Source organism: Chionomys nivalis, chromosome 14 (assembly GCF_950005125.1).
Source record: "Chionomys nivalis chromosome 14, mChiNiv1.1, whole genome shotgun sequence".
In the NCBI taxonomy this organism is placed as follows: Eukaryota; Metazoa; Chordata; class Mammalia; order Rodentia; family Cricetidae; genus Chionomys; species Chionomys nivalis.
In genome coordinates, this window is record NC_080099.1 from 13,000,179 (window position 1) to 13,024,921 (window position 24,743).

The following is a 24,743-nucleotide window of genomic DNA, read 5'->3' on the forward strand; positions in this document are numbered from 1 at the left end:
CTCTTGTTTTTTTTTTTTTTTTTTTTTTCCTGGTCCTGGAACTAGCTCTTGTAGACCAGGCTGGTCTCGAACTCACAGAGATCCGCCTGCCTCTGCCTCCCAAGTGCTGGGATTAAAGGTGTGCGCCACCACCGCCCAGCGCTAGCTTTTACTCTTGCTGTTAGCAGTGAAATTTCTTCACACTACTGAGAATGCATGATACTCACTGTTTCTATATTTGATTGATAAAATTAATAATTTTGTTGATGTCGTTTGCATTTTAGTTACTGAATAGCTAAGCATTTTTTTCTATACATTTTTTTCCTGTTTGTGTTTTCTTTTGGTGAGTTCCTTTTCTAGCTGGTTTTGTGATTAAAAACAAACAACAACACAACAACAAAAGACCAACAACACCTGTGTATAAGCCATCTCTCAAAAGAAAAAAACAGTGCAGTGTGCCTCTGATTTCACAGGTAAAATGGGAATTTTATGAAAGATTGTATCCATTTTTATTTTTTGTTATTTGTTTTTTTCTAATGTTTAGTTATTATTTATACAATATTCTGTCTGTGTGTATGCCTGCAGGTCAGAAGAGGGCACCAGACCCCAATACAGATGGTTGTGAGCCACCATGTGGTTGCTGGGAATTGAACTCAGAACCTTTGGAAGAACAGGCAATGCTTTTAACCTCTGAGCCATCTCTCCAGTCCCCTATTTATTGGCTTTTTGAGACTAGGTTTCTCTGTTAACTTGGGTGCCTGTCCTAGAACTAGCTCTTGTAGACCAGGCTGGCCTACAAGAGACCCACCCGCCTCTGCATCCCAAGTACTGGGATTAAACGTGTGTGCCACCACTGCCTGGTTTAAGATTGTGTCCATTCTTAATGGTCCGCGGTGGTGCCAGAATCTCAAGTGTGTTTATTCCCAGTAGTGGAGCTGCCTGTGAATTACTGAAGCAAACTAGGAGGGTGTGTGTATGGGGTGCGGGAGGTGGTGGTGGAGGGAGAGCTTTGTGAAGATCACCATACAGTGAACCTTTGCTGAGCTTCACAGGCACCAATTCTTCATCCCTACATCAGCCTGTCAAGTGGAAAGTGGCAGATAGAGAGATCAATATCCACACTTGTAAACAGAAACTGCACTTTTGTTTCTTGACTGCCCAGACCTGAATAATCACACAGAAACTATATTAGTTACAATAATGTTTGGCCAATGGCTCAGGCATATTTCTAACTAGCTCTTACATCTTAAATTAACCCATTCCTATTAGTTTATGTATTGCCACGTGGCTATGGCATTACCTCATTTTATATATGTCTTGTTGCCTCAGTGGCTGGCTGGCACCTGACCTGACTCTGCCTTCTTTTTCTCTGTATCTCTGCTCAGATTTCCCACCTTGCTTTACTCTGCTAAGCCATTGGCTAAAACAGCTTTATTCATCAACCAACAAAAGCAACACAAGGACTTCCCACGTCACACACTCACATACACTTTCCGTCATAGTTCTTTACCACTGTTCCATTGCCAGCGTGTGACCTGTCTTGGTTGTGTCTGCAGGCTTGAAGAGAAATTAGGCTGGGGAATATTATCAACTTTCTCCAAATTTGATTGCTTATTTATGGGAGAATTTTTGTGGTACAAAGTCAATTTGCCATTCTAAATTTACTGTGCTTCTCTCATACTACTTCCTATGTTTTCCACCCACCCCCACCCCAGTTTTTTTTTTTTTTTAAATTCTTCCATGCTGTATTCTGCATAGTTCTGTCTTCTAAGTCCCAGTGTGTTTCTTTAGCAATATGTAATCTGGGTGGAATCCGTCTGTTTATATTTTCAGTCTTAATCACTGAATTTCTTTTGTAGAATTCTCATTCTTTTTCAACATCATAGTCTTGCTTTACATAGTTTCCACTTTCCTTGTAATTTTTGTTGTTGTTGTTGTTGAGACAAGGCCTTGTTGGAAACCCAGGCTGACCTCCAGTTTAGCACTGATCTTCCTACCTCTCCTCCCAAGGTTCAGGGTTACAGGTCTGCGCCACTGGCTCCTTGGTTTTATCCGTATGCTAGGCATAGATGTTCTGCATCCTATGTCTGGGAATTTTCCCTTTGCAATACCTAAGCACTTGCTCTTCCTCTTTGTTGCATGTTCTGATTTTCTTGCTGGCTCATGTTTAGTTGCCATGTTTCCTTGTTTGGTTGGCTCTCTTTGAATGTGTGCTGAATACTGTAGCACGAAGACATACTAGTTGTTCTTAATAATAAAAACCCAGAGTCAGATATAGGGGTTAACGCTGAAGATCAGAGAAGCAGAGAGGCCAGCCACTAGAGAGTTCTTTTACCTCTACTAATGCATAGACTGAAGGGGCAATCCTGTCCTCAGACTGCATCTCCATGCTCCATCTGTCTCCACCAAAACTCAGACTGCACTGAGCTCCTGTCCTACTTTATGATCCTCTCTCCACCCAGCCACATCACTCCTGTCTCTACCTCTCTAGTTAATGTATGACTGACTGTGTGTTAGCTAGCACACGGCTGACTATGTGTTAGTTAATATATGGCTGACTGTGTGTTAGCTAATATACGGCTGACTGTGTGTTAGCTAGCACACGGCTGACTATGTGTTAGTTAATATATGGCTGACTGTGTGTTAGCTAATATACGGCTGACTGTGTGTTAGCTAATATACGGCTGACTGTGTGTTAGTTAATATACGGCTGACTGTTAACATTTGGCTGTGTGCTAGTTAATATATGACTGACTGTGTGTTAGCTAACACACGACTGACTGTGTGTTAGCTAACACACGACTGACTGTGTGTTAGCTAACATACGGCTGACTGTGTTAGTTAATACACGACTGACTGTGTGTTAGTTAATATACAGCTGACTGTGTTAGTTAATACATGGCTGACTGTGTTAGTTAATACACGCTGACTGTGTGTTAATACACGGCTGACTGTGTGTTAGTTAATACACGACTGACTGTGTGTTAGTTAATACACGGCTGACTGTGTTAGTTAATACACAGCTGACTGTGTTAGTTAATACACGGCTGACTGTGTGTTAGTTAATACACGGCTGACTGTGTTAGTTAATACACGGTTGACTATGTGTTAGCTAACACACGACTGACTGTGTGTTAGTTAATACACGGCTGACTGTGTTAATACACGGCTGACTATGTGTTAGTTAACGTATGGCTGACTGGGTGTTAACATTCAGCTGACTGGGTGCTAGTTAATGTGTGACTGACTGTTAGTTAACATGTGGCTGACTGTGTTAGCTGGTGAGGCGTTTTTGTTCAGCATGTTGCCCGGCTTTCTGTATGGAAACCAGGACCTCTTACCCATGGCTAAACTTCCATATTTTTATAGAGACGGAACACTCATGTCCAGGCCCAGGCCAGGATAAGCCTCTGTTGACTTTCTAGAGGGAGGAAGGAGACTCTAGTTATGTTTTTTTTTGTTTTGTTTTGTTTTGTTTTTGAGTCCCTTCCCTCTGGATCCCTGCACCAGAAAATATTTGATTGTTTCTTTGCTCTCCTCCCTAGCAGCTTCAGATCCCCTGTTGCTTCAGGTCTGTAGCCAGGAGGTAAATGGAAGGTTGTGAGCATCAGAATTCAGCCCGGCAGGAACGGTCCTAGCTAGGGTGGGGTGTGTCTCCACCAACGGTTTTGAGATCACTCCATACCACGGATTATTTTTGCATATTCCACAATGATTGATCTAGCTGATACTTTAGGTTGATAGTATTTCACACTGGGAAAGAATACATTTAATTATCTGTCATCTTTCTAGAAACAGAAATCCACCAATTAATTAGGCTTTAACAACTGTCCCTGAAACAGATCTGTCATTCCACTCCTGTGTAGTTCTAGTCTGCGACTGATCCCATTGGAAGAAATAATCAATTAGTTGTGAAGAAGCTTATTATTCTGTTGTCTGGGAAAAATGTGCTTTTCCATTTTTGGAGGCAGAATCACTAGACACTCCTACCAGTTATAAGAATTCATGTCCTAGAGTTTTGTATAGATACACACAATTCTTTTTTTTTAAAGATTTACTTATTTATTTATTTATTTATTTATTTATGTATGTATACAACATTCTGCCTCGATGTATGCCCCCACGCCAGAGGAGGGCACCAGATCTCAGCACAGATGGTTGTGAGCCACCATGTGGTCGCTGGGAATTGAACTCAGGACCTCTGGAAGAGCAGCCAGTGCTCTTAACCTCTGAGCCATCTCTCCAGCCCCCAGATACATACAATTCTACATGTACATAGCAGCCTGATATCTAGGGGAGATGGGGAGACAGAGTAGGGAAGATGGGGGATTAGGCTCAACACACACTATATACATGTCTGAAATGTTCTTATGTACTGTATATAACAAATATATACAATGAAGAAAATTGAAAAATGTACAAAATATTTGAAGGAAGAATTCACGAACCGTCACCTCTCAGCCTGAAAGGAAAGAGATTTGTTTCTTTCAGTGTGATTTACTCTAAGCACACACTCCAGCTTCTTTACCAGTAGCCTGGGCTCTTGAACTCACTTTTCATTTTTAAGAAGGTAAAGTTACTTGAAATTCATCAGCGTGACCCTATTTTTTATTTTTGTCACATACTCTGCTTATTCGGATTTGTTTTTTTTTTCCCCAGCCACCTTGAGACTCTTTTGTTTGCTAATAGGTAATATATGCCCTACAGTTTCAATAGAGTCACAGGCAGCTGACTCGGTGACGCCTGACAGAGACCCAGGCATTAGTTCCAGGCAATGCTGGGAGTGCCCAGAACTTTCCAGGGGACTCAGAACTGTCCTACTGCTCCCAACAGGACAGAGGGAGAAGCTCAGAGCCCGCAATGATCTTTATAAGGGGAAACCGAGGAAGACGATTGTGGTGGGTCATCTCGCAAGAAGAGCTAAGAAATAGGTCTCAGGGGTGGAATAGCCACTGAGTCTCCTGATTGGAGGAAGGAGGATGTAAACTTTTTGGGAATTATTTATTTCATTACCTTCGGCCAAGGACTCGGATGGCTTTGACTGCCCACCTGTCTGCTGTACAATAAGGTTCTTGAAATAGGTACCATCCAAATGGCAAACAGAAAGACCTAGGGCCACAGAGTGAGGCGGGAGCTTTCACACTGCAGATGAAAATAGTTGTGGACCTGTTGTATCCTGACTATGTTTCTGCTTTTCTATATTTTCCTTTTATAAATCTGGAGATTGAAGATGAAAGAAGGTTGGTGCTCGGGACCTTGTTAATTGTGTTGGGTCTCTTGGTGGAGGAGAACCTGTGTGCAAGTTCACGGTGGCGATGCTGATGCTTTTAGCTGACTTAGTGATTTTAGTTCGAAGCCAAAAGAACTCTCTCATGCAAAACCTCAGACCCGCTTTTCTCTGCAGAGGCCACTGAGTGTGAACTTCAGATAGATTAGTGTCACAGCAGGCAGGGACACACCGTGGGCTTCTCTCTCCAGTTTATCCACCAGCAGGTATATGACCTGAGACCCCAGACTCAAAGCCTGTCACCCACTACATGTGTTTTTAGTTGTGCCACCCAACAAACAACATTTAGAGTTTGCCCCACGCCTCCGTCCGGGCTTGTCCTCCTCCCTAAGCATGAACTCCTTGTCTTTCTTTCTACCTTTCCGGTCGACAAGAAACGATAGTGGCCTTATTATTTAATTATCACCACTAGAAGTAATGTCAGATTTCAGTAATCTAAAACTACATTGCCTCACACTTAGGTGATTTGAAAAAGGATATTTCCTCTCTAGTAATAGAGAGAGGAGTTGCAGACCCAGGGGCCAGTGCAGAGACCTGTGCTTATGTAGAACAAATAGGCAGGCTTTTTTGGGAGGAGACATTGTTAGTTGTGGTAAAGTAAGATTGAGGGAAAGGATTTTTTATTTTATATTTTCATAAAATATAAAATATATATATATATGAAAATATAATTTTTTGTTTACATTTGGGAGAGTTGGAGACCTGCCAAAACCCAGCACCTTCTACAGGCTAGATAACTGATCTAATACTGAGTTATATCCCCAGCCTTCATACAATTTGATTTTTAAATTAAGTCAATATATTTATCCATTGAGAAAGTAATGGCAAAAGTTAAGATGTTAAAGAAAAGAGGAATGTAAGATCCTGTCCTGTGTTCAATCTCTAGACTTTCTCGTTGGAAAATGTGTTTTTATAAGTTAGTTCCAAGTCTACAAGAACATACAATAGTATGAGTCACGTACATCTGCCTTGGTTTGGTGTAATTCCCGCAATGGAGCCTTTTATGTGTCAATCTTCCAGTACTCTCCTGTGTCCTGGGCTAATTCTGTGATGATTCCCCTTTCCCAGGTTGGAACACTTAAAGTCGGCTAAGATGAGCATCTGTCTTGTCTTAGATGGCATAGTCACCACCTGGTAGCCCAGGACCAGAATCCATGTTTGGTTTTTGGTTCAATGCTCTTTTGTCCCCAGTAGAAACAACTTTATTCTGGACATTTGTTTTAAACCAAACCAAACCAAAACAAAAGAACACTCCATGCTTCCTCTCTGGTTTCCTGCTGCTATGTCCGGGTTTTTTTTCCCCCTGCATGAATCCGTAGTTAGAAGTTCGAATTGTTCTGACTAATGTCATCAGCATAGGCACTCTCTCCTCCTCCATAGGCTTATTGTGTCTGGTAAATTATGTGCACTCAGGGGATTGGACAGTCAAGGAACTCTTCCCAAAGGTAGAAATGGCACCATTTCTACAAGGCTAATGTCATTGTACACAGGAACATTCAAGTCACATGATATCTGAGCTGGAGGAACTCTTTGAGAGAATTGCCTTGCTCGTTTCATAACTGAGTAACTGGAGATCACAGAACTTGTCCAAGACTCCACAGGGAAGTGGAGGTGGCATAGTATGCGGAGTCCAGTTCTGCTGACTTCCTGCCCAGGAGACTTCCTCTCTTGCTGTAACAGCCGTGGGGAACAATTGTCATGGTCCTCAGGGTTTCAAGGATCCACGCTGGCAAGAAACAGGTCAAAATAATGAAAACCCCAACTGGGAAGAGGAAGTCTCCGAAAGGAGGGGCTGTATTGAGCTTATTTTTCTAGGATTCCATTGTTTGGAGAGTCTCACCCTATGGCCCAGACTGGTTTCAAACTCACTGTGTGGACGAGGTTGGCCTTGAACTCACAGGGATCCTCTTGCCTCACTCTCCCAAGTGCTGTTATTATATGTCTCAGTCATCACATCTGGCTCCAGTATTCTTATATGTCATATATGTTGGTCATTTCACCCCTCATTTCTCTGTGTCTTCTGGTCCTGCTCCACCTGGATCTCTTCTTCCACTCAGTAATTCCCTCCCTGTTTTCAAGTCTTGAGTTTTTGTGTTTTGTGTGTTTGGAGCATGGGAAAGGTTAACAGTGGCTATTATACCACTGAGAAGAAATGACTCCCTATCCCTTAGCAGCTGTTGGGGCTTCATGAACGCTACCCCCACGCATGCTGAGACTCTTGACACCCTGGATCTACAGGTCACACGGCTGCTGTGAGCTTCTGAGTTACAGTGACTGTGGCGTGTCCCCAGGACAGTGTGTCATAACAGACCACTCTGGTCCGTTCTTTCCCTTACCTCTTCGAAGCGTTTGCCGAGCTTTGGGGCTGGATGTGATGGAGGTTCACTCTCGGCACTTTGACTAATCCTGACTCTTTAACAGTGCACTGCCCGTTGCTAGGAAGAAGCCTTTCTGACCAAGGTTGAGAGCAGCACCGATCTTACCAGCATAAACACACACACACATTTAGAAGGCAATTTGACAACACGTCCATTTAGCAAAGCAACAGTAGTGGGTGTTTCCCCTCCCCCAGTGTCTATGACTCAGCTCTTTTTTTTTTTTTTTTTTTTTTTTTTTTTTTAATCAGTTTGCAGTACCAGGCATGGATTCCCTTCTGTGGATTAAGGCCTCTGATCAGATAAGAAATTATTGATTGCTCCCAGAACAGTCAGGCCACTATTGTGCCAGTGGGCACATCCTACCCGGCAGGTCAGTATTGTAGCACACAGGGTCTACTGATGATAAAGACTAAATGACTTTTCTCCTCCTGAAACCAGTGTAAATCCATCTAGCCCTGGGAAAACTAGCCCACCAGAAGGAAATTTCCAGAGCAGGTCCAGCTGGATTCTCTGTGTTCTGGTTCCCCACTCCAGCAGTTTGAGTGATCTGGGTGTTAGGATGTCTTCTGAGATCCTTGGATCATTGTTCCATGCAGATGAGATTGTGACACCCAAGATTGCCTTGTGCATAGGAGGCGCTCAAAGGTGGTGATGACGCATGACGTGGAGGTAGAAGGATTTATACGAAATGTACCTGCTTCTTTATTTCCACAGGGCTGGCTGTCTTATGCTGTGGTGGTGAGTAGGTATAAAACCTAATGCATTCAGCTCATAGCCGCAGCCTTGATAGCCATAGCCATTCACTGAACTTTGAGCCGAAACAGAAGGACAGCCGAGATCCTCTAGTTACTGCTCCATTATCTCTGCTGTGGTGGGTGTGTCCCGTCTGCCCGTCACACTTCTGATATTGTCTAACATTGTTCTTCACGCTCACGTGGCCAGAAACTGGTATCTGCGGAAAGAAGCATGTCAGCCCTGACTCACCCTTGGGTGAACCCTGCCCAGGACAGTTCATTTCTGCCTAGACCTTCCCAGCTTCCCAGAGCTCAGAGGTCCCTGGGGCCAGAGCACCTATGTGGCCTGGTTTCCTTTTGTTTCCAGGCGATTTTTGTTTAGTCCAAGGGGAAGGGAAGGAGTATATCCAATTCTGACCCCTGTGTGGTCAGTAGGGATAGTTTCTGTAACAGAGGACTCAGCTGGCTTGGGACAGGAGCCCCTTGCTAAGTGCAGTACCACCTCTTCTTGTGGTTTCTAATGCCCAAGGCAGGGGCTCTCCAATCCAGTCATCTGGAGGGTTTGTTAAATGACAGTGCTGGGGGATGCTCAGAACTTCTGATCCATCAGGTGTGTGTGTGTGGGGGGGGAGAATATGCATCTCTAACACCTTCCTGGAAGATGCTCACACTGCTGCTGCTACAAGGGGGAGGAAGGAAGTGGTGTGGTTTAGGGAAAGGTCAAAAGATGCTGAGATGGGAATTAGAAGTGACCTCTCAGCCAAGAAAATTGATCATTTTTTTTTCTTTTTCGTTTTTTGTATTACAAAGATCTATTACCTGCTAGGTGTTGTACAAGCCTTGCTGCGGTACTGGGGTATGGCCGGATGACTGGCCAATACAGAGAGAGCCATAGAGCCGCTCCTTGGTTCTCTACAGGGGAGCATCTGGAGCTTTTGTGGGATATGCATGTTTCATAGGCAGAGGGAATGTGCCTCAGAGGGGGCTTCTGGGGGAAGCTAAAGATGCCCAGGAGTTTGCTAGGGGACCACTGGGCAGTATCCCAGGGGCAGCAGAGAAGACAAGAGAGAGGCAAATGTGGTATGAGGACACAATCAGGGCTCGGTGCCGGGGGACAAGCAGCGGTTGCTGTCAGAAGCCTGTCCTTGTGGGGAGGAACTTGGGCCAATCTGAAGTCGAGTGGGATTGGTCTATGCTGAGGCAGGTGAGGGAGCACCTAGTCTTGTCAGCCCACTGTCTGCATGTTGGAAAATGGACTAGAACGAGCATGCACCTGCACAGGCAACATTTCCAGGAGGCCCTCTGAGAGTGAGGAGGCCACCAGGGACATGACCTTTCCATCTTCTTGTCCTTGTGACACCCTCTGCTTCTGCCCCGTAGTTCAGACTTCAAGACTGTGACCATGCTGGTTCTCTTAATACAGAGACTGGTTTCCAAGGGACATGAAATGACTCTGAAGGTTAGGGAAACTTTGGAGCAGCTAAGACACAAAAATGCAGCCTTGTGAGGGCTGTTTGAAAGGGACTAAGGCTATCTTACATCCTTAGCCTAGCTGAGGTTGGACAGAGCCACTCTTAGTCCATTGTGTATTGGTGGAGAACTCTTGAGTTTTTCTAGCATTAGCCAGGGTCACATTCCCCCCACCCCCCTTGGCTGACCCTGAGACAGATGAAAAGCCCTGTTACCTGCTGGTGGCCACGTTTCCTTCCCTCCTAACCCATCCCCTTTCAGTTTTAGACAGGGCAGTCTCTCCGGTTCCTAGTACTCTAGCCACAGAGCCAGTGCAGAACAAGGAAGATCCAGCTGCAAGGCAGATGTGCACCACGAAAACCGAGATGTGGGTTACAGTGGGCGAATAGTTGGATGGAGACAGGTGCACACAGCTGGGGATGAGCTCTCATGTATCCCGTCTGAAGAGAAATCAGCAGCGATGGATTTCACCTGTGGTGCTTCTTGCTTCGGTCTGGTAATGAAAATTTGATTTGTGGCTTCCTCTCAGGGCTCTTCATCACACAGTAATTGATACATCTCCAACAAATGGCTCTTGAGAAAATCGATTCTGACAGGTCTCATCAGCACCCAGATTGTCTAACAAGGATCTCTTCAGGCGCTACCTCTTCTGTGGCACCTTTCTTCCCTCACACCATGGAGTCCTCCTGTGCTCCCTTGGAAGCTCTGGAAAGGCTTCTGGAAGAGGACATGGTGTCAGCAGGAGTCATGTGGCATAGTGTGGTGGTTAGGAAGAAAATGGCCTCTAAAGGGGGTGGTACTATTAGGAGGTGTGGCTTTGTTGGAGTGGTGTGGCCTTGTTGGAGCAGGCTTTGAGGTCTCCTTTGCTCAAGATACTACCAATTTCTATTGCTTTCAAACCAATGTGCAGGACATCTGGCTACTTCTCCAGCACCGTGTCTACCTGCATGCCACCATGTCACACCATGATGATAATGCACTAAATATCTGAAAATGTAAGCCACCTTAAATGTTTTCCTTTGTAAGAGTTGCCGTGGTCATGGTGTCTCTTCACAGCAAAAGGAACCCTGACTAAGACACATAGATTGTTCCTTGTCAGTATCAGCATCCAGATTCCTAAGTCAACCTTTGCTAAGGTGGCTTTGCTGCTTCAGGTCACCAAAGTTACTGTGGCTTGCAGGAGGAGAGCTGGGGCATCTCCCAGACTGGAGGGCTAGAAGAGTGGAAGGGAATGGACATGACACCTGTCCATGTCTGCCCTGGGCACGAGGTATCATCTGAATGCAAAGAGTGGGCCCAGACAGTTTGCTAATGACCACTTGGGACTCTTTTTTTTTTTTTTTTTTTTTTTTTTGTTTTTGTTTTTGTTTTTGTTTTTCTTGCTGATTTTTTTATTAATTAATTAATTAAATTATTAAAGATTTCTGCCTCTTCCCCGCCACCACCTCCCATTCCCTCCCCCTCCCCCAATCAAGTCTTCCTTCCTCCTCAGCCCAAAGAGCAAGCAGGTTTCTCTGCCCTGTGGGAGGTCCAAGGACCACCCACCTCCATCCAGGTCTATTAAGGTGAGCATCCAAACTACCTGGGCTCCCACAAAGCCATTACATGCAATAGGATCAAGAACCCATTGCCATTGTTCTTCAGTTCTCAGTAGTCCTCATTGTCCATTATGTTCAGCGAGACCGGTTTTGTCCCATGCTTTTTCAGTCCCCGGCCAGCTGGCCTTGGTGAGTTCCCGATAGAACATCCCCATTGCCTCAGTGTGTGGGTGCACCCCTCGCCGTCCTGAGTTCCTTGCTCGTGCTCACTCTCCTTCTGCTCCTCCTTTGGATCGTGAGACTTCAGTCCAGTGCTCCAATGTTGGTCTCTGTCTCTGTCTTCTTTCATCGCCTGATGAAGGTTAATATTCAGGGGGATGCTTATATGTTTTTCTTTGGGTTCACCTTCTTATTTAGCTTCTCTAGAGTCACGAATTATAGTCTCAATGTCCTTTATTTATGGCTAGAAACCAAATATGAGTGAGTACATCCCATGTTCCTCTTTTTGGGTCTGGCTTACCTCACTCAGGATAGTGTTTTCAATTTCCGTCCATTTGTATGCAAAATTCAAGAAGTCATTGTTTTTTACTGCTGAGTAGTACTCTAATATGTATATATTCCATACTTTCTTCATCCATTCTTCCATTGAAGGGCATCTAGGTTGTTTCCAGGTTCTGGCAATTACAAACAATGCTGCTCTTTGGGGACCATGTGGACCATGTTGCTAAAGCTGTTTGGTCACATGTCTTCTGAAGACTTTTGTTCATTTTTGACTGGCAAAGGCAATGTATCTCCTGATTTCATTTGCTGCTTGGTTCCAAATGAAGGTCAGTGCACAGTGTATACTGTCTGCCAGAGGAGTCTGTCTTGGAGCATTTGGTTCCCCCTTCTTTGTCTGCTGTCATCCCAGCTCTGTGAAACAGCATTAGACTTCCATTGTCTTCTTCTCCAAATTATGACAGTTGCAGAAATCTTGTCTTCTCGGGTGCTTTGTTAGGGCAGGGACGAACTTAGGCCGGTTGTGGAATTTCCCCCACGGCAGCCCTCCCTTGCTTCCTGCAATAGCTGTCATGTAACTGTGCGTATAAATCTCTCTCAGCTCTAAGGCAATTCAGTATCTGAATATACTTGCTTTCTATTTCTCACCCAGCACTGCTTGTGGCCTTTCCACTTAGATTCACCCAGCAGGACTGACTGAAGCAATGTCTCATGTTTATTCTGTGAGCAATGCAGGCATTCCATCTGGGCCACATCCTCAAGTACATTAGCGCTTTTACTTGTATTAGATATTTGTTGCTATGACCTTATCATTTAAAGGTTCCCAAAAGCTAGTGTTTTGTTTTTCAACTTTTAGTTCCTACTGATTAGAAATTTGACAGCACCTTAGTTGGGTGATTCCGGGTCAGGATCTGTCATGAGATGTCTGTTACACATTGGCTATGGTGGCAGACATCTGAAGGCTGTCTTGGGCTGGGGATCTGCTTCTAAGGTCACTCAAACGGGTGGGGATTGGAGGGACACCTCTTCATGTCTACGTAGGTCTCTCTGTCGGGTCTTCCCAGGGCAAGAGAGAGCAAGTGGGAATTTGAAGAGTGTTTTATGGCCCAGGCTGAATGTTATCATTTGATGTGGGATGTTCTTTTGTATATGTATTGCTTTTATTGGCTAATGAATAAAGCTATTTTGGCCAATGGTTTAGCAGAGTAAAGCCAGGCAGGAAATTTGAACAGAGATATAGAGAGAAAGTAGGTATTGTCAAGGAGATGCCATGTGGCTGCAAAGGAGTAATATGTATGTGGTAAGCCACAGCCTAGTGGCAATACACAGAATAATAGAAGTTGGTTAATTTAAGATAAGAGCTAGCTAAAAATATACCTAAGCCATTAGCCAAATGGTGTTATAATTAATATGGTTTTTGTAATTATTTGGGTCTGGGTGGCTGGCAAATGAATGAGCAGTCTCTGATTACAAATGGCACCCAATGTAGGGTGTTGTTTGTTTGCTTTTTGTTCTTTTGAGACAGAGTTTCACTGTTTAGCTCTGGCTGTCCTGAAACTCATTTTGTAGACCAGACTGGCCTTGAACCCCCAGAGTTCCACCTACCTCTGCCTCCCTAGTGCTGGGATTAAAGGCCTGTACCACCACCACCCAGAAGGCATCCTTCTTTCTATGCATTAGAGGTAAGTCTAAGTCTATTCACATTTAAAGAGAAGGAGAATTTTGTTGACCCTTCTGAAGTAAGTGCTGGGGGCTGGAGAGACGATGACTCAGCAGGTAAAGGCACTTGCCATCTAGCCCAGCCACCTAAGTTTGATCCCTAGGATCCACTTGGTAAAAGGAGAGAACAAACTCTTGCATGTTATCATCTGACAGCCCTATGTGCACCATGATGGTACACACACACAAGCAAAATAAGATATATAGCCAGGCGGTGGTGGCGCACGCCTTTAATCCCAGCACTTGGGAGGCAGAGGCAGGCAGATCTCTGTGAGTTCGAGGCCAGCCTGGTCTACAGAGCTAGTTCCAGGACAGGCTCCAAAGCTACAGAGAAACCTGTCTCAAAAAAGCAAAAAAAAAAAAAAAGATATATAGTTTTCAATGTAAACACATTAATTTAAAAATATTTATTATTTTGTGTGCATGAAGTTTGACTGCAAGTATGTATGTGTACCATGTATATGCGTGGTGTCTGCAGAGGCCAGAAGAAGAAAGCATCAGACCTCCTGGCCCAGGATTTACAGACAGTCATGAGCTGCCATGTAGGTCTTCTTCTAGAAGCAAGGTGATCTTAGTCACTGAGCTGTCTCTCTAGCCCCTTCAACACATTTTAAACCATTACAGAAAGTGTGGCTCCTGGGTCTGCCTAAATGAGCAAGCAGAATACTTGAGGCCATCCTCTGCTAAGCACTTATTTCTTATGTGGGGGGCTCACAGACAATCCCCTGTGCCTGTGGGTTAAAGGTGGAAAAGGGTCAGGACCCATGCTTACATAAAAGAGAGTTAGTCTGACAGCAGTTACCGAGTAGAGTGCATTACATCCTTTAGGAGTTTGGGGACCTAAGAACGTTCCATGTTCTTTGCCTTTGCAGATCTCGCAGGCCAATGACACTCTTTTCATGCACCACCAAATCACCACCATCCCTGTGAAGGCCTTGTCTGTTGACTGCATCTCTACTTTGAAGAAATAGGAAGAATGGGCAGCTTAAAGAAGGGGTAGTTTTAGCTGGGCAATGGTGGCACATGCTTTTAATCCCAACACTTAGGAGGCAGAGTCAGGTGGATCTCTATGAGTTCGAGGCCAGCCTACTCTATAAAGAGAGTTCCAGGGCAGCCAGGACTGTTTCACAGAGAAACCCTGTCTCTACAAACAAACAAACAAACAAACAAACAAACAAACAAACAAACAAACAGTTAGTTTTACTTTACTAGTTAGTTAGTTGTTTAACTGCTCTTCCTTTCTATTGGGCCCTAGGTTTCTTACCTGTGAAATGAACAGGGATGTGTTCAGTGAGCCTTTATCCTGGGGCATTTTTGGATAACTTGGGAAACATAAGAAAATGCTCACAGAAATTCTGATCCATCCAGTCTGTGTGACCTGGCTCCTCGGATGTGACAAGCTAATTATGAAGATGCTATATATTTTGATGTTTGGTGGCTCTGGATTGTGAGCTCTTTGGTTGTAGAAGATGCTCCATGACCTTACCGAGGAGTGTGAATCTTTCTGCTGTGGTCACCCACAGCATCCAATAAGGCACTGGGCTACCTTGTGAGTAATGACTTCCCTGCTTCTAAAACAGCTCATCCTGTAACTCTATCAAGGAGTGAATTCCCTCATTGGGTAATGGGTAACCCAGGCCAGTTGTTCTCAGTCTGTTTGGCCACACCTGGGAGTTTTTAAAGTAGTGTGCATACACCCTTCCCCACACACACAGTGATCACAAATCTATTATCTAATCCCTGCAATAGGTCCTGATGCAGACAAGGTTTGAGAAGCCTGGACTAGGAGATTTCTCAAGTTCTTACCTATCCAAAACTTTCTTCTTTCTCTGTAGTGGTAAATTTGGGAGCATGAATGTTTGTCTTACAAACCTCAGCTAGCATATTGGGGAGGGAGTGGCTTCATGTTCATCACAGTGGCTACAGTTTCTGCCAAAGGACTGATGCTGGGTGTTCAGCGGGGAGAGGTTCCAGGAGAAAAACCCAACAGTTTACCACATTGAAGCATCTGTGTACTGCTTGCTACTTTATGACACCTCTTGGCTGCTGCTTGTATAGTCCAGGGAATCCATCCAAATTTTTGTGCCTTTCTTTCTTCTCCTTTAAATAGTAGCACGCACCTGCAGTATTGTTCTGGGAATATGACGGAGATTGAATCATTTCCCACTCACTTCATGTACCCCTGGAAGCTACATGATATGAAGCTAGTTGAAGAAACAACTATGGCTCATAATTTTATATATATATATATATATATATATATATATATATATATATATATAAAGCTCCCTCTTTTCATAATCTGGGAAATGCAGATTCCTTGATCTGGCGAGTGTAAGATCCTGAGTGGGTTCATGTTGTCCTGTACCCACAAACTGTGTCCCCAACTTTTGACAGTCACCTTGTGCCCTTGTACATATGGCAACCCAGATAGCAATAAGCCCTCATGGAGGGGTCCCTCTGCTTCCCACACCAGGAGACCTTGATTGCACTAGGCAGTGGGAACCATCCAGTCCTGTATTTATCTCTGATGATCACTGATGGAGTTCATTTAACTCAAGAGCTTACACAGATAACAAAAGGATGGTAATGACTTGTGATGCTTATAGATCGACCTGTATGTGAAATACTAAGTTAGTAGACATATTGATCACACAAGCAATGCACGTCAATAACCTCACCCCATATTAGCCTCTCCAAGGAACTGTACCCCACAACCTCATACCATGGACGAGAATGTCGAATGTCTCTCTTATAAAAAGCTTTCTTGCTTTCTATTTTAGTTTTGCATTTGAGTGGTCAGAGAGTTGGGTAGGGGAGGAGTGGGGAGAGGAGGAGCAGGAGGAGCAGGAGGAGAAGGAGGAAGAGGAGATACTATGTTTTAATCTCAAATTATGCTTTAGATCCATCTGGTATGTACTCCTGGTCACAGAGGGATAATATAGCTGTCTGGCACCAGCCCCAGATGTATTTCGTAGGTCTAGCTAAACCGATGTTTTAAAAAGCTCCTTGTTGATTCTGGTTAGGTTTGGACTGTGAACAACTAACTGGCTTAGAGTTAACATCAGTTCATCTCCCTGACCCTTGATGCTATTGCCCTTACTTCCTGCTATACAGATTCCTCCAAAGCTCATGTTCAAGGAAATGCCCTGCTGGGTATTCCAGGAAGTACCCTGTTGGGATGAGAAGGAGTTCTAGCCCCCTCGTGTCTTCTTTTCTTCTCTTCTTTCTTAGTTCTCTGTGACAGCAGGGTTAAGTGTTTTGACCCCTGGGAATCTTACTGCCCCACAGGTCAAATGCTGCCTGGCAGCTGTCCATGGTAGATAGAAATCCAACTTTGCTCTTGCCTGTGTTTCCTCCTCAGACGCTACCCTGGGTGCCATTTTGGGCCAGTGCCCATTTGTACATGGGCCGTGTCTTCTCAACAAGGGGTTCACGGAGTTGAGTGTAACCATATTAGAAGAGACCCTTACCATGAGTGGAAAACATATTTTGAGAGCCCCTCCCCGCAGCAACGGAGGAAGCCCATATCCATCTGTTCATAAAGGACCAGTATTTGTGATCCAAGGGCTTTTTGAAATTCTAATCCCTGGCTTTTAAAAATAGATTACAAAACTATTCCCAGACACTTTCTGATCAATACTAGTTTGTCAAAGCTGCCAGGTTTGCGTTGGTCAGCTTAGCTAAAAGACCACCAGTGGGAATCACAAACTGCCATACTTGAAGCAAATTATCTCTAGTTAGCAGTCCTATAAGAAATGTAAGAGACGGGGTTACTAGAAAATTAAAACGGAAGTCATGTCCTTCTCTCCGAGGAGATCAGAAGCGCCTGGAAGTTCTTGGTGCCGCGGAAGTGAGAGCTGTTTAGATCCCTCAGACACCGGGCTGTGAATTTCAGCGGGGCAGACACTCTGAACTCTGGGGTCCCCCTCTGTAAATATGGGGCAATAATTACTTATGCAGCTGTCCAGAAGATGAGGCGTGATGTGGAAAGCTCGCGGTGGTTAGCTGGTTTGGATACTTTCATTTCCTTCTTCCTTACATTATCTACATAAAGGGTTTCTCTCCCACAAATCCAGGGGAAATTCTCAAAGAATTCTGACTGCAGGCAGGTACCTCCATATATTCCTGAGGACACACACACACATAAAGTATTGAGTAGTTACTTAGGATTTCGGAGATTCTGATTTGCATACCATTGCCATCTGGTGGTGGTACCCTCAAATTGCAGGGTGTTTCTGAGGACATTTTTTTTTTTTTTTTAAGTTCAATAAGGAAAAAATAATGAAGCGACGGCTGGTAAAAGTAGGGCATTATATTTTTCAAAGCGTTTTATGTCTTCTGTCAGCTCCACCACCGTGAGAAGCCTATAGATAAACTACAGCTGAGAGAGAGGTAGACGAGATTGCTGCGTGTGAGTGCATCCCACACAATTCCCGTGCTCATAGCTGCATATGGCAGCTCACACCATTAGATCTCCCACCCAGAAGGTAGAGCCAGGCAGTTCTCTGAGCTTGAGGTCAGCCTGGTCATTTTAGAGAGTGGCAGACCAACCAGAGTTTGAAAGAGCAAACAGGGGCATCTGGGAGGGTTTGGAAGGAGGAAAGGGAAGGGTGGGGGATGATGTAATTATTTTATAATCTCAATAAAAGCCCTATGTTGAAATCTGCTCCCCAGTAAGGTAGTATTGAGAGTTGTTCCCTTTGGAAGGGAAGTCTTGAGGTCTCTGCCTTCAGCAATGTGATCAGTACCCTTATAAAGAGTCCTGAAGGGGCTTTGTACCTTTTCCGCCCTGTTGGTGACAGAACTTAATAGACAGAGGCCACATCTTCCAAGACCTTGGTCTCCTCCCAGCCTCCAGAACTCAAGGCCTACGTTTCTGTCACCTATGGTCCATTTAGTATGAGGTACTTGTTCCTTTGTTCGTAATGCTGGGGTCAGATCCAGGGCTGGAGCGTGCTCGGCAAGCCTTCCACCACAGGTGAGATTCTGTGCGACAGTCCTGGTGGAGCAGTGCAGCCATCGGGTGCGCTCCCAGCCTGCTTCCATCACTGCACAGCTAGTGGCCAGGAAAGGTTTAGCTAGGTTCATCTGCCGTCCTAAGAGGCCTTTCTTTCTATAGTGAAATTATTTGAGTCATTTACTTGCCGTTCCTGCGATTTCTTTTTTTTTTTTTTTTTTTTTCGAGACAGGGTTTCTCTGTGGTTTTGGAGCCTGTCCTGGAACTAGCTCTTGTAGACCAGGCTGGTCTCGAACTCACAGAGATCCGCCTGCCTCTGCCTCCCGAGTGCTGGGATTAAAGGCGTGCGCCACCACCGCCCGGCTTGTTCCTGCGATTTCTATTTTGATTTTCTAGTAACCCTTTCTAGAAGCTGGAGCTTCTTCAGCTTTGGACATTTCAATCCATGACCAACGATCCCATTGTTTTGGCAGGACAGCAAACACTTCAAGGTGGAAGTGAACAGCAGGACAAGGCTTTCATCTCACAACCCTGATACTAAAGAGAAAAGAAAGGGAAGGGATTGGGATCCTAGTGTCTCCTTTGAGCCGTGCCCCTCATGACTAAGACATCCCAGCAGACCCCACTCCTCATGTAGCAACAAATCAGAAACTTAGCCTTCAAGACACGGACCTGTACAGGCAGGGCCTTTAAGAGATAAACTATAAGAAGTGCCCAGTCCAAAGTTTGGAAGGGCGAGTCAGAGCTGAAGCGTAGTTTGCCAAGTCTCTTCCATCCCGTGAAACCCATGATGAAGGTCGAATGGAAGGTTAGCAAGTGAAGTAGGAGGCTGTAGCTGGGTGATTTTAGCTACCTAATGCACAGAGGGGATTGGAATTCTGTCTAGATAGTCTGTGGCACCATTCACATCAGTCTTCCCAAGTGAAATGAAGTCTGCCTTGTCAGTTATCCACTCCTGTGTAGCTTAAAATAACAATGATTTATTATTTCTCATACTTTGCAATTTGGGCAATGCTTGGCTGGGTGCTGCTTCTCCCTGTACTATCACATAAGGTTATATTTGGCTGCTCTTGGCCACTGGCTGGTTCGGATAGGGTCTTGCTCTTGTCACAGGCATGTACGCTCATTTTTGTGCCCAGTCTAGGTCTAGCTTGAGCTTGTTCAACAAGGCCGTCTCAAAGTAGCTGAGCATCCTACATAGAGGCCAGCATCTGTGAAAGGAAGCTGAAGTCATCCATTCTCTTAAGACACACGTGGTTTCAAATCTCAGAATAAGCATCACTTCTACTGCCCAGATTCATAGGGAAGGGAATAAAACCCTCCTCTAAGTGCGCGGGGCAGTGTGTTCACCCAGTCAGGCGAGGCCTCTATGACTGCCCTGTTCGGAATCTGCCTGCCGTAGGAGCAGCCCGTGTCTGCTCACTGAGATGAACATGTTTACTACCAGGTACCATCCACAGACACAAAGAGATGATTAAGTCCACCAAGTATGCAGGAAGCCTTCGAAACAGCAGGAACAGCAGGCTCACTTCAAGGCTAAAATAGTGTAAGAATGACCTTGGAGCACGGCTCTGGCTGTTGCCGGTGTAAATCCCTACTTGGGCCCCTCTTAGGGGCTGCTCTTATCTTCAGGAATCATGGTCTTAAGATTAAAGCTTTCTTATTGTATTTAACTCAAACTCAGTTCAAATAGGTATGTATGGCTAGAAGGGGAAAATGGAGAAATGTTACACACACACACACACAAAATAGTCTGTCATATAAAAACAAACAAAAACATCAACTCTAAATGCACAATAAAGGTGCATTTAAAAATGTATAGCTAAGTAAAATCAATTAAAAAAAGATACATTTGGGGGCTGGAATGATGGTGCCCATGGGTAAAGGGCTTTCCTTGCAAGCAATCCTCAGAACCCACATTCCTTGCAAACAATCTTCAGAACCCATGTTTGAAAAAAAAGAGCTGGGTGGTGGCGGCACATGCCACACCTTTAAGGCAGATGCAGGTGGATCTCTGTGAGTTTGAGGCCAGACTGGTCTACAGAGTGAGTTTCAGAACAAGTTTCAAAGCTATAGAGAAACCTTCTCTCGGAAAACCAATAAATAAATAAATAATAAATAAGGTTGAGTGTGGTGGCACTCATTCATAATTTCAGAGCTGGGGAGGAGAGATGGGTAGAACCCTGGGCTCACTGGGCAGCCAGAAGGGCCGACTTGGTAAGTTTTCTGATAGTGAGAGTCCCTGTCTTAAACCTGTCTTAAAACCCCCAAAGCTGAACACACACACACACACACCAAAGGGTGTGTCCAGAGCCCTCGGTCATATGTACACTTCTCCAGTTGCTAGGCTACTGCATTGTTCTCCCGCTCAGTTCCTACCCATCCATTCAGCCACAACCTTACTCCCTGAGAAAGCTTTTTTGGTAGCTCCCGTTGCCGCGAGATAACCAGGTAGAAGAGTTCAGATTGCAATTAACAGAGAATTCACAGCTGGAGCCTCTTGTTCTGTGTGGCTGTCTGCTCACCTGCAGAATCACACTGGCAGTGTATTTATAGCATAGCTGGTTCTTTTAGAAATAAAAAGTGCATAAATGTATTATTATTATTCTTTTCCCACCACACCCGACTCAGATGTATTATTTCATTTAATTTCCATACCAGTTCCACAGATATCTTACTGGTCATCCTGTTGTTATAGTCCTGCTGTTCCTTGTGTTTCTAAGTTTTTTTTGTTTTCTTTTTTTTTGGTTTTTCGAGACAGGGTTTCCCTGTGGCTTTGGAGCCTGTCCTGGAACTAGCTCTTGTAGACCAGGCTGGTCTCGAACTCACAGAGATCCGCCTGCCTCTGCCTCCCAAGTGCTGGGATTAAAGGCGTGCGCCACCACCACCCAGCCCTCATGTTTCTAATACCTCGTGCTTGCTTGTTGGGCTTAACAATCTGCTTTCTGTCTGCGGACGGTACGTGGTAGTAGATGTCTCTGTTTTGGTGAGCAGACGCGGGCTGTTTCTGTGGTAGGCAGACCCCTAACCGGTTCCATTCCGTCTGATTGCTCTCTTGCAGAAAGCTGAAATTCAGGGAAGCTAAGAACTCAGTCTAGCAGTAGAAAGGCCAGACTGGGTCCTCTCTTTCACTGTGCTCTCCTGTTCCCTGCTTCCAGTTTGAGTTTTGTCTGTGTCAATGGTGAGGGAGAAGCGTGCAGCTGTGAGGAGGAAAAGGCCATTCTTGAGTGAGACCCATGCTTAGCTTAACAGTGGCCTACCTCATGGGGTTGAGATGCAAAGATATGAATTTTTAACTTGAAGTCCAGTTAGTGGTGGAACACCGTGCTATTTGAGGCAGCTGAAGGAGTACAGTGAGTGTGTCCTTATCCAACTCTGGTGATGACGTCTTCCTTGGAGGAGGATGTAAGCCCTTGGAGGATGGACCTGCCTTCGATACTTTTCTCTTGCTGTCAGAAAACACCATAAGGAAGGCAACTCCTAAAAGCATTTAGTGGTGCTTCTATTTTCAGAGGGAGAGTCCATGAGCATCATGGCAGGGAGCATGGCAGCAGGCATGGTGTCTAGGCATGTCTAGGTATGGTGCTGGAGCAGTAGCTAAGACCTGACATCTGATTCATGAGCACAAAGCAGAGAAAAAGAGCTCACTGGGAAAGGTGTGGGCTTTTGAAACCTCAAAGCCCACCTCGGGTGGAACACCTTCTTCACCAAGGCCATACTTCCCAAACAGTTCCACCAACTGGAGACCAAGTATCAAACATGAGCCCCTAGGGGCCGTTCTCTTTCAAACCACCACAGTCTCATAAGGAGAAGAATCAGGACAGCACTTGCTCAGAGGCAGAAGAAGCGCTTTCATATCTGTCCCTTTGCATCAGAGCTGGGCAGGAATGGATGGTTCCAGGCTCCATTAGTGGACCTGTGCGTCCAGGACAGAGCATCTCACATGAGTTAATGAGGACACTTTCTCAACAGCAACTAATGGGCCTTCCTGCTGGGATGAAATCAGAACTGAAAGGTAAACAGAGCTACCTCATCGGAGTGGAATAACAATGTTATACCATGCAGGAAAAGCTGAACTATGAATCAATGATTCTTCAGCCAAAGGAGCTTATCAAAGCTCTACTGTGAACTGTGTGGAGTCGGGGACAATGTGTTCTGCTTGCCAGGGACGCATTCCTGGCCCTTTGGACTCGAGTCATGGAGCTGCCAAGAGGATAGCACTTAGCGTGTCGTTGGCGGTCGGGATAGGTGGGTGCCGGACAAGCCGTTACTAGTGCAGGACGGTAGCTGCACAAACAGTGTGTGCTTTGTGCTCGAGTGAGTCTCTGCTTCTGGACTCTAGAGGTCGAAATCTTCCTTGACTAAGCTTCTCTTTTAAACTGTGATAACGGTTATTCGGATTCATACTCGTACAGTGCTTGGCCTGACCCTTTGCCTTCCCTTGAACATTAGGAAAAGGTGCTTTGGATATTCGTGGTGCAAACTGTTTATTTTTATGCATGACTTTATTTCTTCTCAGAGAAAACCTATTCACTGGTGACATCCCAGGAACCAGAGACACTGGCAGACTTAGATGAGACTAGAATATCACTGAGACTGGACCTGGGCCTCTGGCCTTTTGACGCCACAACTTCCCCTTAACTCTGCTTCATGTAGACACTTTGAGCAGCAGCGTTTGGCAGGAACCATACTGACGAAAGAGGTTTCTTTTAGCACCTAGTAAAATTTGGGGCCCCGTAAAATTGCTGAGGATGCCATCTGTGACGGTGCAGAGCTGGGTTACTTTGGAGCATGCCCTGTTGTTAGTTTATTTGTCCTGCATAGCCAGGGGGGCAGCTGCACAGATCAAGCCTTGTGTTTGTTCAGTATATTTCAGGGCTGCAAGGTGTTGTGTACGCAGTTGTCTGCCCGTGGCATTGGTTCAGTGTGTTCCAAGTTGATGTACAGTGAACGTTACCACGACTATTTCACCATGTTTTGCCTCTTTCAGAGGAAGAAAGAGGCTCAGGAAGATGACGCTAGCAGCCCTGGTCACATACTGGTAATGGAGGCAGGTGGTTCCAGGGTAGTGCCTTGGACCTCTGGTTCTCTGTGTGCTCCTCAGTCGTGAGCTCACAGGGCTTTTCCCCTATGTAAGAGGATGGCGGGAGCCGGGCAGTGGTGGCGCACACCTTTAATCCCAGCACTTGGGAGGCAGAGGCAGGCAGATCTCTGGGAGTTCGAGGCCAGCCTGGTCTACAAGAGCTAGTTCCAGAATAGGCACCAAAGCTACAGAGAAACCCTGTCTTGAAAAACCAAAAAAAAAAGGATGGCGGGGCCAGCAGGGATCATAGCAAAAACACCTCTTAATGCTGGGAGGAGTCTCCTCTGTGAAGGGGAGCAAGGGTGGGCTCCGACTGCTGCAACCACTACAAATAACCGCCACCTTGTCCGTAGCGTGCACAATTTTAATGACCAGAAAGGCTACGACGGCCTGAGACGTTAATTAAGCAGCTCATTTTCAAGTAGAGCAATGTGATAGAAGGTGGTTAGAGGAACAGAGAATGGAGAGTCCGGAAATAGCCCCTTACATATGTGTACAGGGGAAAGACAGAAACAGCGTGTTCTGAATTGTTTTTAAGGCTTGTAGCCTCAGCCTGATGTGAATATCAAATGAGTTTGGAGGATCTCTAGAGGTTCATGGGTGAGACGAGATAATGAAATCCAGGTCAGGGTTCAAGGATATGCCAAATAACTTTTGGGAACTTGTGTTTGCTTCCTTCTTGGCAAGAAGTACTTAGGGGCCATGACTGACTGTTCAGACCAATGGGAACGGATGAAGTGGAGAGCCAGAGGAGAAATACCAGGGTGGGGATGAGGGCTGCGATACCCACTCTCTTTGAGGCAGGAGGAGGACATTACTGCTCACCCTGTTCTTTGATTTCCATAAGAGACTCTGAGACCCCGGCCCTCAGACAGCAGACACAGCTAACTCACGCTGTTAGCCCGACTGATCTGAAGTCCTCTGCTTGGCATCTTTCTCTTCCTGTCAAGCTGTGTGACTGAACACACACTCACTGATTTAGGTTTCTTCCACCGCTGAAACTGTTCCTGTGCAGTTAATAGAAACAAAGGGAATAGCGACGGGCGGAGGGAAGGAGGCTACCTTTGCCTCTTACTCTGTCCCTAAGTTCCCAGGGT

The 24,743-nt window shown here is 45.3% G+C and overlaps 1 protein-coding gene across 4 annotated transcripts in view; it reads left to right on the plus strand.

The window, feature by feature from the left end:
* The window catches only part of Mapk4 (mitogen-activated protein kinase 4), a 130,125-nt gene that overhangs the window by 6,898 nt on the left and 98,484 nt on the right, over positions 1 to 24,743 (plus strand). The window contains exon 1 of one of the 4 annotated variants that reach the window (XM_057789235.1): positions 22,559 to 22,578. The exons of the other annotated variants lie outside the window; for them this stretch is intronic. The gene's annotated coding sequence lies outside the window, so the exon portion shown is untranslated. Of the gene's footprint in view, positions 1 to 22,558; positions 22,579 to 24,743 lie in introns of those variants that run through there. 4 annotated transcript variants of the gene reach the window in all.